This window comes from Taudactylus pleione, unplaced genomic scaffold, assembly GCF_031769625.1.
Source record: "Taudactylus pleione unplaced genomic scaffold, aTauple2 ptg000015l, whole genome shotgun sequence".
Taxonomy (NCBI): Eukaryota; Metazoa; Chordata; class Amphibia; order Anura; family Myobatrachidae; genus Taudactylus; species Taudactylus pleione.
In genome coordinates this window covers 23,258,600-23,275,945 of record NW_028284417.1, presented here as the reverse complement: position 1 = coordinate 23,275,945, position 17,346 = coordinate 23,258,600, and the positions used below count along the sequence as shown (strand labels likewise).

The 17,346-nt window shown below is 41.9% G+C and overlaps 1 protein-coding gene across 1 annotated transcript in view; it reads left to right on the top strand.

The window, feature by feature from the left end:
• Positions 1–3,913: 3,913 nt before the first annotated feature.
• HTR1E (5-hydroxytryptamine receptor 1E) overlaps positions 3,914–17,346 on the top strand; it is a 240,999-nt gene continuing 227,566 nt past the window's right edge. Inside the window, exon 1 of the mRNA XM_088470737.1 lies at positions 3,914–3,995. The gene's annotated coding sequence lies outside the window, so the exon portion shown is untranslated. The remainder of the gene's footprint in view (positions 3,996–17,346) is intronic.

Sequence of the window (17,346 nt, the reverse complement as noted above, 5' to 3'; positions counted from 1 at the left end):
GGTAAGGATGAGATAAGATTTAAATCAACAAAAGAAGAAGACTGTGCCTGTGTTTAAATGTGTAACTGAGCTTATATATTGTAAATACAAAGCTGACACAAAAAGGGTGTATTTAACTCCTTTAATAGAGTCACAGTGCTCTTCGGAGTAAATGGTGAGTAATAGTGCAGTACAAATGAATCTACTAGGTAAAAACAAATAATGTTGAAATGGAATGATGAGGGGAGAGAGGGGGTAGTAAACAGGTATGGATGTGGGTATGGAGAGGATGATGAAGGGGGATGGAGAGTAATAGCCTGGGGGGTAGGCGCCCTTAACTCCCCAAATGTAACAATGTATATAAAGTCTTATGTAATAAGTCCCGGTGAGGCCTCACTTACTTTACTCTTCTTTCTTCTATCGTCTTTCTTCTGTCTTCTTGTTTTCAGTTGATCCAGACCCTATTCCGATGAACATCGTCGGTATGTTCACCGTCTTGGTCCCCGCAGTCACACCGGGACACGTGTCACTTCCGGCGCCGGGGTATCGTGAGATATCGCGGGCCGTCGTGGTGGAAGTCCCAGTCACTCTCTGCGCTCTCTAACTCACCCGATGGTAGGATACTTGGAAGTGGATAGACTTGCGGTGTGGGGAGAATTATGGTGGGTACACACTACATGATATGCTCCCTTAGCGATATCGTGTAGTGTGTCCCCGGCAGGCTGTGCTCAATGTCGTTCATGACATTGAGCACAGCCGCTGAACGATATCATTAATGATATCGTTCAGTGCCGGGCTCTCTCCCCCATTCCCTGACATGCAGCAACCTGACGAGGTCGTCAGGTTGTGCTGCATGTTCAGGCGATGGACAATGTCGGAAACGACCAGCGGGAGTGCGCATCGCTGGTCGTTTCCGACATAAAAGTGCACGATTTGTGCACGATTACTGAGCGACTGCACGATTACGATGTCGTAATCATGCAGTCGCTCAGTAATATCGCCCAGTGTGTACCCACCATTAAGGGTTCTCCCTGGGTGGATGAAAGGATGTCTGAGAGGGGTACCCCGAACGCGTCGCGGCCGTCAGGCCTTCTTAGGGGAATATGTGGCGCCATCTTGGAAGAGGGCAATATATATCCGAGTATTGGATGACGTCATAGGGTGTCCTGGCTATCAATCTCCATGGTGGTGTGGGCAGGGTGTGGGTGTCACAAGGTATGTGCAATTAAGGCAGCTTGAATCTGTTATAGCAGAGTGTAGATGGACAGCTGTAAAGAGTTGTAATTACCAACAGGATAATAACGTATAGCTGCACTGAAGGGGGATCTTAATATATAGATAAAATGCAATGTTATGACTGATGATATGGAGGCATAACTCATTGTCCAATGGAGGTGATCACACATATCTGTGCGTGACGAGACAGTTATATATTTATAATAAGATAAATAAAACAAGGGATATTTGGAGTTACAAGTGGATAAGTAGGTGAATAAAAGGTGGATAAAATATAGGTAAAATCAGCAAAGGGATGTGGATGGAGATTTGTGTCCATTAAAAACCATGAGGCATAACAGAGGAAGCACATTATCTATATACAGTACTACAGCAATGTGGTAAAGTTTATAAGTTGTAAGGAAAGGAGAGCATGTCAAGGACAGAAGCTGGTAGTGGATATTATGTTTTGCCTAACACCATCTACACAACAGACTTCATCTCTATTCACACAACTTTACTATTCTTCACTAACCTCACACCATAAAATAAGACATTTGCTAAGGCGCAACTAACTATAGCAGCCTTTCAGTGGTAAATTTACACTGTATCAAGCTGCGCTCCCCCTTTCCCTCTTATCACCACAGATTTTAATGCATAGATATGGGGATGCAGGCATTACCGGGGATCTCAATTGAAGGTCGTCACAACCCGGAGGGTGCATACAATTGCAAGTACTTTATCTATATACATTGCCAGAGAAGAATCTGAAGGATCCCTCTCCACAAAAATGTACATAATTGTGGCCTACAGGTTACATTGGCTAATACCATCAAACGATAGTGTTAGCTATTGGGAGGCAAGCTCTGAAAAGCGAATCAATCTTATTCCTCCTGAATTACACCCAGGCACCAAAAGTACCAAAAAAGGCAAGGAGACCACACATTGTGTAGTAAATTGATGTTTAATAATAATAAAACAATTGATTAAAAATTATAATAGAAAAAAACTTGTCAATTTACATATCACCAAAGCTTTCTACCCGGGGTCCACAATCATCCAACCTCACCCAGATCTCAATGTGAGCTCATGGTAAGTTCTGGAAAATCTCCACAAAATGCCCAGTGAATCAGTTAGAGATCAATCACCACCCAACATGTTTTGCTTGAAACAGTTTTATCATGGCCACCTTGATGAAGCTGTCAGAAGCTAAACACGTTGGGTAGGAGGCACAAACATTAAGCAATTAAGGAATACTTCAGATAAGAAATTATCAAAGTTTCTATTATGTATGCTGAACATATATTTTATCATTCTGTGAATTTCTAAAAATACTACACTATCAGCACCCTCTTAGTGTGTGTATGTGTTATCTATTTCCAGAAGTTATCTAGCCAGTAGACAGCAGCTGTGTCTGAAAAGACTTGGAATTGGACTTGTATTACATTATATATGTAGTATAGTAAAGAGCACAGGAAAAGGGATATTTTATACAGTATCTATCTATCTATCTATCTATCTATCTATCTATCTATCTATCCTGGATTTTCCAATAAATACATCAAGTTGTTTTTATCTATGGAAAATGATGCTAGTCTTCGCCTAAAGTTACAGGTTGATACAAGACTTATTGAGGGATGTGTACGGGATGTTAGAATCCCAACACCGGCATCCCAACCAGGTTACAATGCCAATGCCTAAAGGTAAGTACTCCTATCCTAGCCCCTAACCCAACCCTTAAACCCTCTCTCCCCACAACCTAAATCTAACCCTCCTCCTAGTGCCTAACCCCTAACCCCAACCCTCCTCCTAACCACAGTACTTACCTTCGGGATCCCGGCGATCGGGATTCTGACCCCATACCCTCATAGTAGCTTCCATGTGGATGAGTGTGCAGATGCTTATTTTATATGTTCCTATAATTATTTCACTAATTTCTTTCTGTTTCTAGAAATAGTTCTAGAAATGAAAGATTACACTAAAGGAAAGGTGCCACTACTGCCTACCCCAAGTACCCCCACAAACAAGCACCGGATACAGTAATGAGGCATCGTGGCAAGGACTGATACATTTTACATTGGGAATAAACTGCACTGTATTTTTCTTAATATTGAAACTTTTACTAAAGTTACTAAAATAGCTGCCAAGTCTTCTCTTAGATCTGACTGATCATCCCACAGGGAGATTTGAGTATTTGTAATGCTCAAACAGAATATGTACCATATTTACACTGTTTGACTCTTCCATTGCCTAGTATAAAACCAGATCCTAGTCTCTCCTGCCGTGCCTGTGCTTGGGACAAGCAATGTCGGAGAACCCAGGATAAAACACTCGTCTCCCTCTGCCAGGATTCCTGCTGATACCTTGCCCTTATCACGTTCATTCTGTACTTCCCAGCCCCCTAGTGGCCAATTTGTGCTTAATCTTCTGCTAACGTATTGTTTCACCCGACTGCCTTTCATCCTGCCTCAGTTCAGCTCCAGCTTTTGTGCTCTAAATTCTGCGCTGCTGTTGCTGCTTCATATAGCTAATGATATTATCACTTGTATTCCTGGAAGGAAAAACTGTGAAGTCGTAAATGTGTTTCTCTTTCCCCTTATGGATTGCTGGCACTGGCAGGAAGATGGATTTAATAGGTGAATAGTTATCACTATTTAAGCAAGTAATTTCGTATTATTTATTCTACAAATCTAAATAGTCCTTCAAGATGTGACACATTTTCTGCTGCCTGTGGAGCACACTGCCGGGATCAGTAGTGACCACGCTGGAGGGCTGTAGCCGCAGGTGCTGCGCTATTACAGGTACAGTACATCCGCTTGTGTATGTCTGTGCTAGATGTTCCTGCAGCAGATATGTATTCCTCTGTCTCCTCAGTGCATGATATTTATTTGGGATCCAGTATGTCAATTGTCATCTTAGTTTTGGAAAGCTGAGTAACCAGCTCTATGTAGTCAGCAGGTTAAATACTGATTTGATAAATTTAGTCTCTATGTTTTTATTGTATGCTACTTCCACACAAAAATATTATACCATAGTAGGTGAACTTGACACACTGTGTTGTACTGTATCACATCAGCACAAAATTAACTTTAAACACTGCTATTAATTCTATGACAGACAAAATCATATGTAACTTTTTCCTCTCAACGTTCTGTACAGTATTGGTGTCATTTTACCCATTAGTCTTCTGGAACATCAATAGATGCGGTCTGCTGTTAAAGTTGAGTATTAGTCCATTGAAGTCTGATTCAAAATGATTTAGAATGTACATAAATGTACCGTTATTTGTCCTTATTTTGCAACATGTCTGGCTTACCAGTATGTACATCTTTACAAATATTGCACATGAATATTGTAGCATATCACATAACCTCTTTTCAGCTGCATAAATAATTTCCTTTCTGTGCTCTGTTTCTTTAAGAGAATGGTGGTCTATACATGTTCACAGTATACAGATAAATAATCTAGCGCTAATTGCTTACCACATTATATTGGACAATATTACAAACCTTAAATTGTTAACATTAATTCCAATGCCAATAATTGCACTAATAGATGGCGAACAACTAATATTTCATATTCATTCATTCATATTTTAGCAGATAGAAATAGATGACAACATTACCACATCAGTGGTCCCTGTGAAAATATCACAATATTTGCAAAACATGATGTAGAGCATGTAACTATAGCCCACAAGGCTAGGTTTGGGGTTTAAGCTAATGTTAGGTATAGATGTACTTGGCTAGTACAGCAGGTGCAGATTTAAAACTTGAGCTAATGTTAAGACTATTTTAGAGTTAAGATTAAGGCCAACAAGTTTGAGTTGAATATTTCAATTCTCTTTTACACAAGGAGTGTCTTGTCTTCCCAGAGCACCAAAGGCAATCATGTAAGGGACTCTCCTTCAAGGATCTTTAATAGTCAGTCTGAGACTGGCACCATGGCGGGCCAAGGGCAAATGCTTTGCCTTTCCCTTTCCTAAAATGGCACTGTAGTCTGTAGTGAATGTTTGACCTGAATTTTCCCTTTAATGCTAGCTTCCAAGGTTTTTTTTTAACCCACATTATAGTATCATTAGAAGTAGTTCTTGGTGATAATGTTAAGGGAGGACATGCTATATTGAAACAACCACAAATTTGAAGAATTTGTTATTAAATTAATGAGGAATTATGACATTTCCATGGAAATACTGAAATGCATATATATGCCCATAGTTTTTTATTTTGCTACATCAGAAACAACACTTCTAACAGTAAATTATTATTACTGTTTAACTTAGTTTTGTATCTGCAACAGTTCTTATTTATTTGCCTGAATATCATTTATTTCATTTAAGCATTTTTCATAGTTGGAAACACTGTACAGTAGTTAAATACAAAATAATGATACAGTGGTACTGTCAGCTACATGCAATTCATTCTGTAACAGTCCAGTAATACTCGTACTGGTGGAAAATGCCTGTCATCACATTGGACGTGGAACGTCAAACCAACAGATTGTTACACTATAGGGGCATATCCATTAGCAGATGTTTTTCTGAACGATGAAGGACAAAAGATATCTATTGAAAATTCCGGTGGCTGTGCTGAAAGATATCTGGCATGTACATGACAGATTTTTGCAAAAGACGGATGATGAACGATATTGCTTGATATCATTCAGGGAGTGGATTTTTTTTCTCTCCAGTGCTTTGTAGCTGCTGTTAATATCGTTCGGCGTTCGGCGTTTACTGCATATAAATCCAGATATTTCTAATATCTGGCAGCGATATGCGATAATTGACCAACATGTTGGAGAGACGAAAGATAAAATTTATCGGCCGTGAGAGTGCGCATCTGTCATCGTTCAGGGCCTATCCATTAGCAGATAAATTGAACGACTGAATGATATATCGTTCAGTCGTTCAATTTATCTGCTTATGGATAGGCCCCTTTAGTGTGATAAAACAGCAAGTCTGTGGAGATTGCCAAGTCAAAATATTTATTTTTGAATTAATATATTTATTTTAAATTCATTCAGAAATGTAAATTTGTGAGGTAAACACTTGTGTTACTAGTTCCTTTTATTAGTAATACATTAGTTAGTATTGGAAAATTGACTAAGGGCCTGATTCAGAGCCGGACGCTATTTGCGCTCGCTCGTTCAGAAAAAGGGGCCGGATATTTAAATTGAGCGCTCGCTCTTTGCGGTCTGTTGACGCCTCTATGTGTGAGCGAGCGAACGAAACATGCGCTCGCTATTTTGTAAAGACGCCCCCTGGCCACTCGCATCCTACGTCATCTCTGCTATTTATTAGATAAATCGAGTACATCGAAAGGCGTCTGAACTGCTCGCAGTGCTTGTGGTAGGATTTTCCTACCGCAATCATGCGAACAGGTCAGGCTAAGAAACAACCAAGTGACGTGGTCGATGACGCTGCTTTGTTAATTATGCACACCCTTAAAACGCCTGTTTTGACCGTTTGGCACGCCTGCATTCGGATCACCACTCTCCGTTTTCAAGCACCTTTCCCTGTTACCACCCACAAACGCCTCATCCTGTCACTCAAATTAGCAGGTACTCGCTATTTTGCGAGCGCTCGATTTCCGACCGCACTGACTGGTTGGCGCATGCGCATTATGACCCATATGCATGCGCAGATGTGCGAACATCGCTCGGAGTGAACGAGCGGCCGCTTACGAGCGGCTCTGAATCAGGCCCTAAGTTCGGTTTGACTCTTTGGTAATTTTTATGTGTGCGGCAAACCTTGCAACAAAATAAATACAGAACTGCACAAAAAAACATAAATAAAAAAGAGTTTTTAGCGACTTAGACCATATGCAGTTGAAAAACATTTACGTGAGTATCGGCTCTGAGTGCAGCTTAAAATCAGGCCCTTTTGTAATAAGATCCATGCTGAGATTCTTTAAGTTACCCACTGGTTTGGTTATTATGTGGTTGCTTTGTACAGTAAGTGCTTATTTCTATTAGCCTGCACGGGGTTTATGTAATAGGGTATACAATCGTGAAACCGGCTGCCTTAATACCGACAGCCGGCTTCCCGACTGTCATATCCCGGCGAGGGTGAAATGCCGGGCGTCTAGATGTAGACGCCTGACATTTCCCCGATGCCGGGAGACCGGCGCCCAGCATCCCGATCGAAGGGATGCCGGGCGCCGCGAGCGGACAGCTGAGGGGGGGAGGGTTAGGTTTAGGGCACCCGGGGGGGACTTAGGGGTAGGCACCCCCCTGATAGGGTTAGGGTTGGGCTAGGGGAAGGGGGGGTTAGGGTTAAGCACTTAGAGGGGGGATTAGGGTTAGGCACTTGGGGGAGGTTAGGGTTAGGCACCCCTTAGGATGGTTAGAGTTAGGGGTTAGGTTAGTTTATACTTACCTTAGTGACGATCGGGATTTCCAGCGCTGTCGGGCTTCCACTGCCGGGAACTCTGCTTTTGTCGGCCAGGCGCTGCCGGGAATCGAACCGCCGGCCATGCGGCTGCCGGTATATCATACCGATTCCATGTAATAGTGTTCAAGTTCTGTGAAGCAGCACAATATTGGCGATCTCGGCTGCAGATTTAAAGTGGCAATATGTTTAGAATGTAAAACCAACCTGGTTTTAAATGATTGCCGCTTTACGTCTGCTGTCGAGATCACCAAAATCATGCAGCTTCACAGAAATCAGACCCTATTACATAAATCCCCATATATGAAGTATGGATATTAAGCATGTTAATAGAGTTAAAGCTGGAGTTCCTCTGTGCTAGGCAAAATATTACACCACTTCAAATAAAGTTAACAATTACATCACACCATCATATTTTGAATGAAACAAACCCTGTAACTACTTACCAGTGACGTGCGCTGAGGTAAATGGCTGGGGAGGCACTGGCTAGTATCAGAGCCAGATTTACAGTATAGATACATATAAGAACCAGAGGGTTCATGTGGGCATTATACAAAGGTGCAGCAGTATATAGTGCTGGAGATTTGGTGTGTTTTGATCAGGGATGTGTGGAAAAGGTAGACAGGGGAGGCAGTGCCTCACCTGCCATACACTTTTTACTCCACAGTTTTGACTATAAAGATGATTAGAATAATACAAAGAAGATATTTATAATATTTTCTTTAAAATTTTCTTATAAGTTTTATAGTCAAAACTCTGGAGTATACTGAAGTATGACAGGAGAGGCTCTGCCTCATCTGACTGCACATCACTGCTACTTTCTCATCTTACTCACTCCATGTTCCATCTAACCCGCACACCTACATCTCCCAAGCACAATTCAAAACATGTCAATTATTTACCTACTCTATTTCTCAAACCCATCCCCAGCACACTTTTCTCATGGATCATATAACTTCCTCTCCCCACTATATACAAAGCTCTCATTCATTATCCACCTAAAAACATTTTTGTGCCTCATTATTGTTTAAAATGTGCTAAAAAATGAGTGATGCTGGCAGTGGCACACACCCAGCATGGACGACATTCAGCTCACACGCCACTCTACATTGGCAAATTGCATCTGCTAAATATCATGAGGTTTTAACAAAATCTCATGCGATTTAGCAGTTTGCAAGCCACAACATATTGCATGCAGTTTGAGTTTACAGCATCCAAATGCCTGGATGGTAAATCTGTCAGTTTTACACCGTATGCTATGTGTGGCATGCAAAACTGTTGCTTAGTATATTTTCCCATTACGGTTAATTTTGTCTTCCAAAGAGCAGTGGAACTACATCTGTATAGATCATTTTTAGAACATTTGGGCTCCCACACACCACTGTAAAACATTCCCTGTAACATATTTGTCTCGGTCACATCTAAAGCATTTATTCAAACCCACCCCTCACCTGTAGTAACACATTTCTCCCTTTTTAACACATTTCTTCTGTCCTCCCTTCCCCTGGACCATATAGCCCCACATATTTATTTGTCCTGTGGTGAGGATGGACAGCACCTGAGATAAGACTTTTATCATGTCTCTCTTGCTATCTTGTTAGAAGCGCCTCCATACAGTGTAAAGGCCCCCATACATCAGCAATCTGAAAACCACAATTGAACAATTTGAAGATTTATTGCCCGATCTTAGGATTTCCCAATCGAGCAATCTGCGCCCATACACTACAGATCTTTTTCAGTGATTTGCAGATCTATTGCAGCAAACACAGGTCTGGCAATCTTGAAAGGCCCATAATTTTGCTAGAAACAGTCTGCAAATCTGCTGATCATGTCCATACACTAGCAATCTACAGCCCCAATCCATCTGTGAAATCCAACTTGTTGGACAATCTGATTAAACAATTCCAATCTCTTTTTGGTTGCAATCTGCGATCTGTGAAGCCCATACATTGCAGATTTTTATACACGATCGATTGCAAATTGCACGATTGCTGCAATCCATCTCTGATGTATGGGGGCCTTTAGTCTGGCAGTAAATCAGAGTGCAGCTGATTCACTCAGATAGCTTCAAGACTGTCTGAACTCACTGACAAATAGCCAACCCACTGATGCTGCTAATCTAATCATGTCGACATTTCACTGATGAAATGTCGACATAATTAGAATGTGAATTCCTTTGTTAGGTGGGTCCTGCAGCAGTGCAGTAGTGCCAGTGTTGAGTAGCACTAACTCCTAACCCTCCCCCTAATGCCTAACCTCCCCTCCCATAACCTAACCTTAACCCTTCCCCTAGTGCCTAACCTTAACCATCCCCTCCCATAGCCTAACTGTAACTGTCGTCATTCTGAGAGTGTCTGTATTTCATATGTCGACATTTCAGATTTCAACATTGTGAACATGTCAAAATTCTGCACATGTCAACATGCTCTATGTCCACATTTTAACAATATCGGCATCATAACTCAACATTGTGGTGTCAACATTACGATTGTTGACATTGTAAACATTGACATGATGACTGTATCCTGGATTGGTGACTTTAAAAGTCTGTATTTTACTGGGTCCCATGGCCACATTACTTCAACCTGTGGCATGAGGTTGTCCATCAGTGCTCTCATTTATCACGGTGAAATACTATCAATGTGTGCTGTATGCACCTTATTAATGATTGGTGTACGAGCCACTGCCATACTATAGTAGATATTGTTCCTAAGTGGCTTGGAGTTAGAAATGTAACTTGTTAGTCAAATTCAATTGTAAAGAATATTAGTGAACAATAGATGCTCAGTGTAGCACATCAGGATGTAATCCTCATTAGAATAAGCTTAGAACTGATTTGTTTTCAGATTGCCCAAGTCAAAGTGAACCTTATGTGGCTTATTTACAGTATATCAGAAGTCTTGTTCTATGAGGTAGAAGCATAGTCAGGGCTGTACAGACAGTTCAAGATGCTTCTCTCTACACTGTTCTACTACAGAAATAGATAATAATTTGAAACAAACATTTCACTAGTTATAAGAATAATAGATGTACATAGAAGGGTATTTAAGTATGTGTTTTATAATAGTTAAGCTGCTACAAGAGTTTCTCCACTCAAGGAATGGTCAAGTAACACTAATTGCCTTTGATCTCAGAGTTATAACCTTGTACCTTGATGCTCCTTAGTGTTCTCCAATGAGTAGTCTCCAAAGAAGTGATTTCCCTAAAAAGATGAAAAGTACATATTTAGGTAATAATACTGTAAATATGCTAGCCACTAATGCAATAGAGCTAAGTAATCATGTGTGGTTCTATATATCAGATGTGTTTTCCAGTGTATCCGGCTTCCTCAATGGGCAAAATGGCACATGTATCATCTAATATTAGCCATTACTACTATCTGCACAGATGCTTTTCCTCATCATTGCCGATTTTTTGCTGTTGCTCAAACACACATAGTTAATGTACTAGCATACTTTCCAACTTTTTAGTTTTCCCCTCCAAAAGAGTTCTCAGAGTAGAGTTACAGATGATCACTGTGATGGGTGGATAGGCTCACATTGCATCATTGCGCCCAGTACGGCACATTTCCCTAGAATATGTCAGGTACAGTATGGGCAAGTGACCAACTTTCCATGGAGTCCAAGAGGACTCTCTAAAATTTGTGAGTGTCCTGGATTTCTGTGGGGTTGGCAAATATGTGTAAAAGTGTATGTAATCATTATGTCAACAATCACAAAGTCGACAATCAAACGGTTTTCACTATAATGTTGACTATCATCATGTCAACATGGTTAAAATGTTGACACCTTCAAAATGTCGACAGTCAAAATGTAGACAATAACAATTTTAGGGTTACGATTTAGGATTAGGGTTAAGAGTTGGGGTTTTGGGTTAGGTTAAAAATTGGGTGTTGACATTTTGTCAGTGTCAAGATTTTTCATGTCGACATTGTGGTTGTTGACATTCTGAAAATGTTGACATTTTGTCTGTCAACATTATTTACCTGTCAATATTAAGATATCTAGATAAGGAATGCCAACATTATGAATACTAATTTGTAAAGAAAGTGGGTGGGTAACCATTTTTGGCACTAGGCACTGGAGTAAAGTGTGGACAGAAACATTAGCGCCAGGACCCCATTGAATAACCTGATATCCTCAAGGGGTTGGATAAGTGGATCCAATTCAATTAATCTCTGGATGTAGAGATTGAGCTGTTCTGCTAGCACTCACTGCACTTGCTGCTGACGTGTTTTGACCTCAAGTAGGTCTTCCTCTGTGATTCGACCTGGCATGCTGTCAATCAACTTCTGGGCCACATACTGACTGATAGCCGCCCATTCCTGTCTAATCAGTGCTTGGAGTTTGTCAGAATTTGTGGGTTTTTGTTTGTCCACCCGCCTCTTGAGGATTGACCACAAGTTCTCAATGGGATTAAGGCCTGGGAAGTTTCCTGGCCATGGATCCAAAATGTAGATGTTTTGTTCCCGAGCCACTTATCACTTTTGCTTTATGACAAGGTGCTCCATCATGCTGGAAAAGGCATTGTTCGTCACCAAACTGTTCTTGGATGGTTGGGAGAAGTTGCTCTTGGAGGTTGTTTTGTACCACTCTATATTCATGGCTGTGTTCTTAGACAAAATTGTGAGTGATCCCACTCCCTTGGCTGAGAAGCAACCACACACATGAATGGTCTCAGGATGCTTTACTGCATCACTGCAAGTTTCTCAATATACTGAAGCTGCAGAATGCTGATATTAGTTTTTGGAGCCACAGCAGTGGTGAAAGGCAAGTCAGGAGGAAGGAGAGGAATGTAACATCATTAGAAATTAGCATGTATACATGTAAACTGGCAACAAAGTAAAAAGTTTACATTATTTTCGTGGCTGTCAGTAATTACACTCACCTCATTCTGTAATGAGGTGAGGTCGCCCTTACGCCTCACGTCACAAATGCTGTTGTACCACTAATAACCACTATCGTACCCCAATTTAATATTATACAGGTTGTTTTAATAAACCAAACACTTATTTTAGTAATTTCAGAACTTAATTGTGGTATGATTATAATTATCTCACTGTCTATGAAGAACACCCACATCAAAAAAAGACTCTGCTGAAGACACAATGTTGGTTCAGCAGTCTATTCATAGTGTAAAAATGTGCAGATGCATAGCATCACTATAAATGTAATATCCATTTATTTCTTTATTTATTTTATTTCTGTTTTTATCTAGCATCTTCTAGGCTAAGCACATTTGTCACACATGCAACATATTATTGAACTAATTTACACTAGAGATCGTAATCTGTTTCTGGTGTAATTGACAACCTTAAAATAAGTTTATAAAACTATACATCCATTTCTTTCAACCATAAGCTCTATCAATTATTATTTATTTATATTTTTCAAACTATTTTTATTGAAGCACAATGGAACAATTACAGTACAAAACATAATTAGGGGCCTATTTATCAAAATTAAAAATTCTCTGGAGGTAATTAGGTTTAGAACTTGCATGGAGTTCTACCTAATTACCGGAGGAATTCATCATTCCTCCTCTCCATAACTATCTATTCCGAAAAGCTCTAATTTTTGCCATGACAGCTTTTCGGGAAATAGATACTTTTCCTTATCTACTCTACCTTACCGCAGTTGCATTCAGTGCTGCGCATGCGCTGTTACATCCGTAAAAGCAGCGCATGCGCAGCACTGCCTACACTGCGGTAATCCTGTCCCCCCCAACCCTTCCCCCATCCGCTCACCTCCCCCCCGTCCACCACTTACCTGGCCGCTGCAGCCTCCTCAGGCTCCGTCTGCTGTGCTGATACTGTGTTCTCCCATCAGAATGTTTTTTTTTTCTAAACCTTACTGTGTTCTGTCTGGAGAACACATGTCAGAGAAGTGACCAGAGTGATGGAGGGGGCCAGAGGAGGACCTGCTCACGCTGACAGCAGGTAAGTGTAACCTGCTATACGCCACCTGACAGTGGCGTATAGTAACACCATCAAATTCCGAAAATTCATAATTTTTGGAATTTGATGAATAGCATAATTTCCATATCCCCATACTAATGTATGGGGAGTATGGAAATTAATGCAGGCGGACTTAACACAGAAGATATCAGTGATATCTTCTGTGTTAAGTGTCTTCATGAATACTAAAATAATGGTAATTAAGGAAAATGTCCTTAAAAACGTTACTTTAGTGTTGATGAAAAGGCCCCTTAGTGAGAAAAAAAAATAAAATCAAATTGTTACAATAAAATGCAACCAATATATTTTCTTCGTAGCAAAACAGCATGTTCAACTCGTATATTGAGTCTATCAACAACATTATCTATTCCCGTCACCCTCCACAAAGTGAAGGGGTGAGCAACCATGCCATCCAGAAAGTTGGGATTCACTATCAAAGGAAGGTAAAGGGAATTAAATGCATTTAATCCTGTCCTGTGCCTTAAAATATGCCAGATTTTCCAAGTTGACTAGAGAAGTGGGTTTGATCTTTGTGAATCAGAAATTTCCTGGAGGAAGCTGATTAAATCAACCTTACCTAAAAATTCTTGCTCTAGTGATGTGTTGGTGTAAATAGAGGTCTTATGTAGCCAATCCCGTGGGTGTCGTAAGAGTTCCGCATGACTATACGTTTCAACATTCAGAAAGTTAATGCCCCCATTTGATTTTGGTTGGCTGAACTTTCTCAGGGCAATTCGACTATGACCTCCTTTCCAAATAAATTTACGGAAAGAAGCATTTATCAGTTGTATATCCTTTTTGGTTACAATCAATGGGAGTGATTGGATTATAACAATCGAGGTATGCTGGCCCTCACCAGGAAAGAAAGTGGTATTCCCTCCCATTCTTTAACATTATCAATCAATGTCTGTATACAGTGGCGTAACTAGGGCAGGGCGAGCAGGGCACATGCCCTGGGTGCCGTGGGACCGGCCCGCCCTAGTTAGCCAGTGTAGTGCCGACGGCAGTGAGTGCGGTCAGCACTACACATTTACACAGGACTGGTGCTAGGCTTCTAGCGCTGGTCCTGTGCTGCACAGCTGAGCCCTTCCCTCTCCCTGAGCGCTTGCCCAATAGCGCCAGGAGGAGGGTGGCAGGTGGGTGGGCTCAGGCTCTGCTGACACACATGTGTGTGTGTTAACCAGCAGCCATTGAGAGTCAGACGACTCTCATTGGCTGCTGCTGCTGCTACTGCACACACATCCCCGCCGAGCGTCAGCGATGTGTGTGTGTGAATCAGCAGCCAATGAGGTCAGACAGACTCTCATTGGCTGCTGCTGCACACACATCACCGTCAGCACTGGCGGCGATGTGTGTGTTAAACAGCAGTCAATGAGCGTCAGACGCTCATTGACTGCTGTAGCCGCAGCGCCCACTGCAAGAGCCGGCTCCCTTCCGGCTCCTGCAGTGGGTAATGGGAGAGACGTCATGACGTCATGACATCTCTCCCATAATGCAGAGTGAGCCAGCCCCGGAGGACCGACATGCGGACGGCGGCGGGAGCGTGGATTCAGGTAAGAATTTTTACTTTATTTATTGTTTCATTTCAGTGTGTATTTATTGGGTGGGGGCTAAGGAGGGGACTACTACTGGGGGCACTGCTTCGGGGGGACCACTACTGGGGTCTACTACTGGGGGGGATACTACTGGGGGCACTGCTTCGGGGGGGGACCACTACTGGGGTCTACTACTGGGGGGGATACTAATGGGGGCACTGCTTCGGGGGGGGACCACTACTGGGGTCTACTACAGGGGGGGACTATTACTAAGGAGGGGACTGCTACTGGGGGCACTACTTCGATGGGGGGCATGGGACCACTACTGGGGGCTTCTACTGGGGGGGATACTGCTGGGGGCACTGCATTGGGGGGGACCACTGGTGGGGTCTACTACAGGGGGCACTGTATTAAGGGGGACTCCTACTGGGACCACTATAAAGGGCACTGTGTAGGGGGGACTACTACTGGGGGCACTGCATTGGGGGGGACCACTACTGGGGACTACTACTGAGGGTGACCACTACTAGTGGGGGCACTGCATCAAGGGGGACTCCTACTGGGGCACTATATAAGGGGCTTACTACTGGGGGCACTGCACAGCGGGGACCACTACAGGGGCACTGAAAAGGGAGAACCACTACAGGCGGCACTGCATAGGGGGGACAACTACTGGGGGCCTGCATAAGGGGGACAACTACTGGGGGCACTGTATAAGGGGCACTACTGGGGGGCTGCATATGGGGGATCACTACTGGGGGCACTGTATAAGGGGAACTAATGGCGGGCTGCATAAAGGGAACTGTGTAAGGGGCACTGCATATGGGGGATCACTACTGGGGGCCTGTATAAGGTGAACTAATCGGGGGCTGCATAAGGGGGACCACTACTGGGGGTACTGTATAAGGGGCACTACTGGGGGCCTGCATAAGAGGGACCACTACTGGGGGCATTGTATACCGGTGTACTATATAAGGGGGATCACTACTAGGGGCATTGCATAGGGGGGACTGTATAAGGGGCACTGCATTAATGAGCAAATGGAAAAATGTTCCCAGTGACAAGAAAGGGGTGTGTCATGTTGACACGCCCCATTTTTCAGTGGCCATGCCCTTGTGGCCACGCCCATTTTTCGGCACGCGTGCCTGCGGCGCGCACATAGTGTGGGGGGGACTCCATTTTCAAATTTGCCCTGGGCTCCAAATACCCTAGTTACGCCACTGTCTGTATAGCTCGACTTACGTTAAGTCTATAGAGATCAGCATAGTTAGGAGGTAGAATTATTCCTAGGTAGGGGAATATGATGTTTAGCCCATTGAAATTAAAATTTGTTCGCCCAAGGGGGACAAATTTGTCTACTATATAATAGCTTTGCTGTAGATTTGTCCATGTTTATACTATAGCCAGATATGGAACCAAGTAAGTTGATGTTATCAAGAATTTGGGAGAGAGAATGTTCAGGGTCATTGATATATAAGGGAATATCATCAGCAAAAGCTGATATTTTAATTTCTCTACAGCCCGCCTTAATTTGATTGTTATTTTTTGAGAGGACTGGCCGTATCTAGTGAGAAGCTAAAACACTTTCTTTGTGAAATCGAAATAGACATATTTATTGTTGTTGTTATTATTATTATTATTATTATTATTATTAATAATTTTATTTAATATTTTATAAACAATGACTAGTTTATGTCGGAAAATATTTTCTAAACTAAGCTTTATGTAGCAATACATCTTATTTCTGCACTAGGTAATACAGAAGAGCACTTTATGGTGAAGAATTACAGTATATTGCCAGCACTGAATTAGGGGCCATTGCAGAGGCCAAGGACAGTATAAGATCTACTTTGTGGATAGCGGTTTAGTGGAGAGATTTGCGAAAACCTTGGCATTATAGCAGAACGTATTATACCAAGTGATGTGTTTTTGTTTACATAAAACATAAATAAAAGAGTGTACTCTTCAGAACTGTGACACTAATCTGCAGGATGCTTAGTTACTATAGTAACCTTCCCATCGTTTGTCTAGAATGAAAATAGCTGCAATACAAATGTTTAAGAAAGGTAATATAGCATAAAAGTGCAACTGGGTAATAGTTTCCAACAATTGCTACACTTTTTCATGAAACATATCAATAAACTTTTATATGGGCCTATTAGGGTGTACTGTAGTATAGCAAAAGAAAAAAATTCGAAATAGAAATTGTGATGGGAGTACCCTCAGGTGCAACATAAGAGCCTCCAACAAGTTTTTAACATAAATGAGCTTTA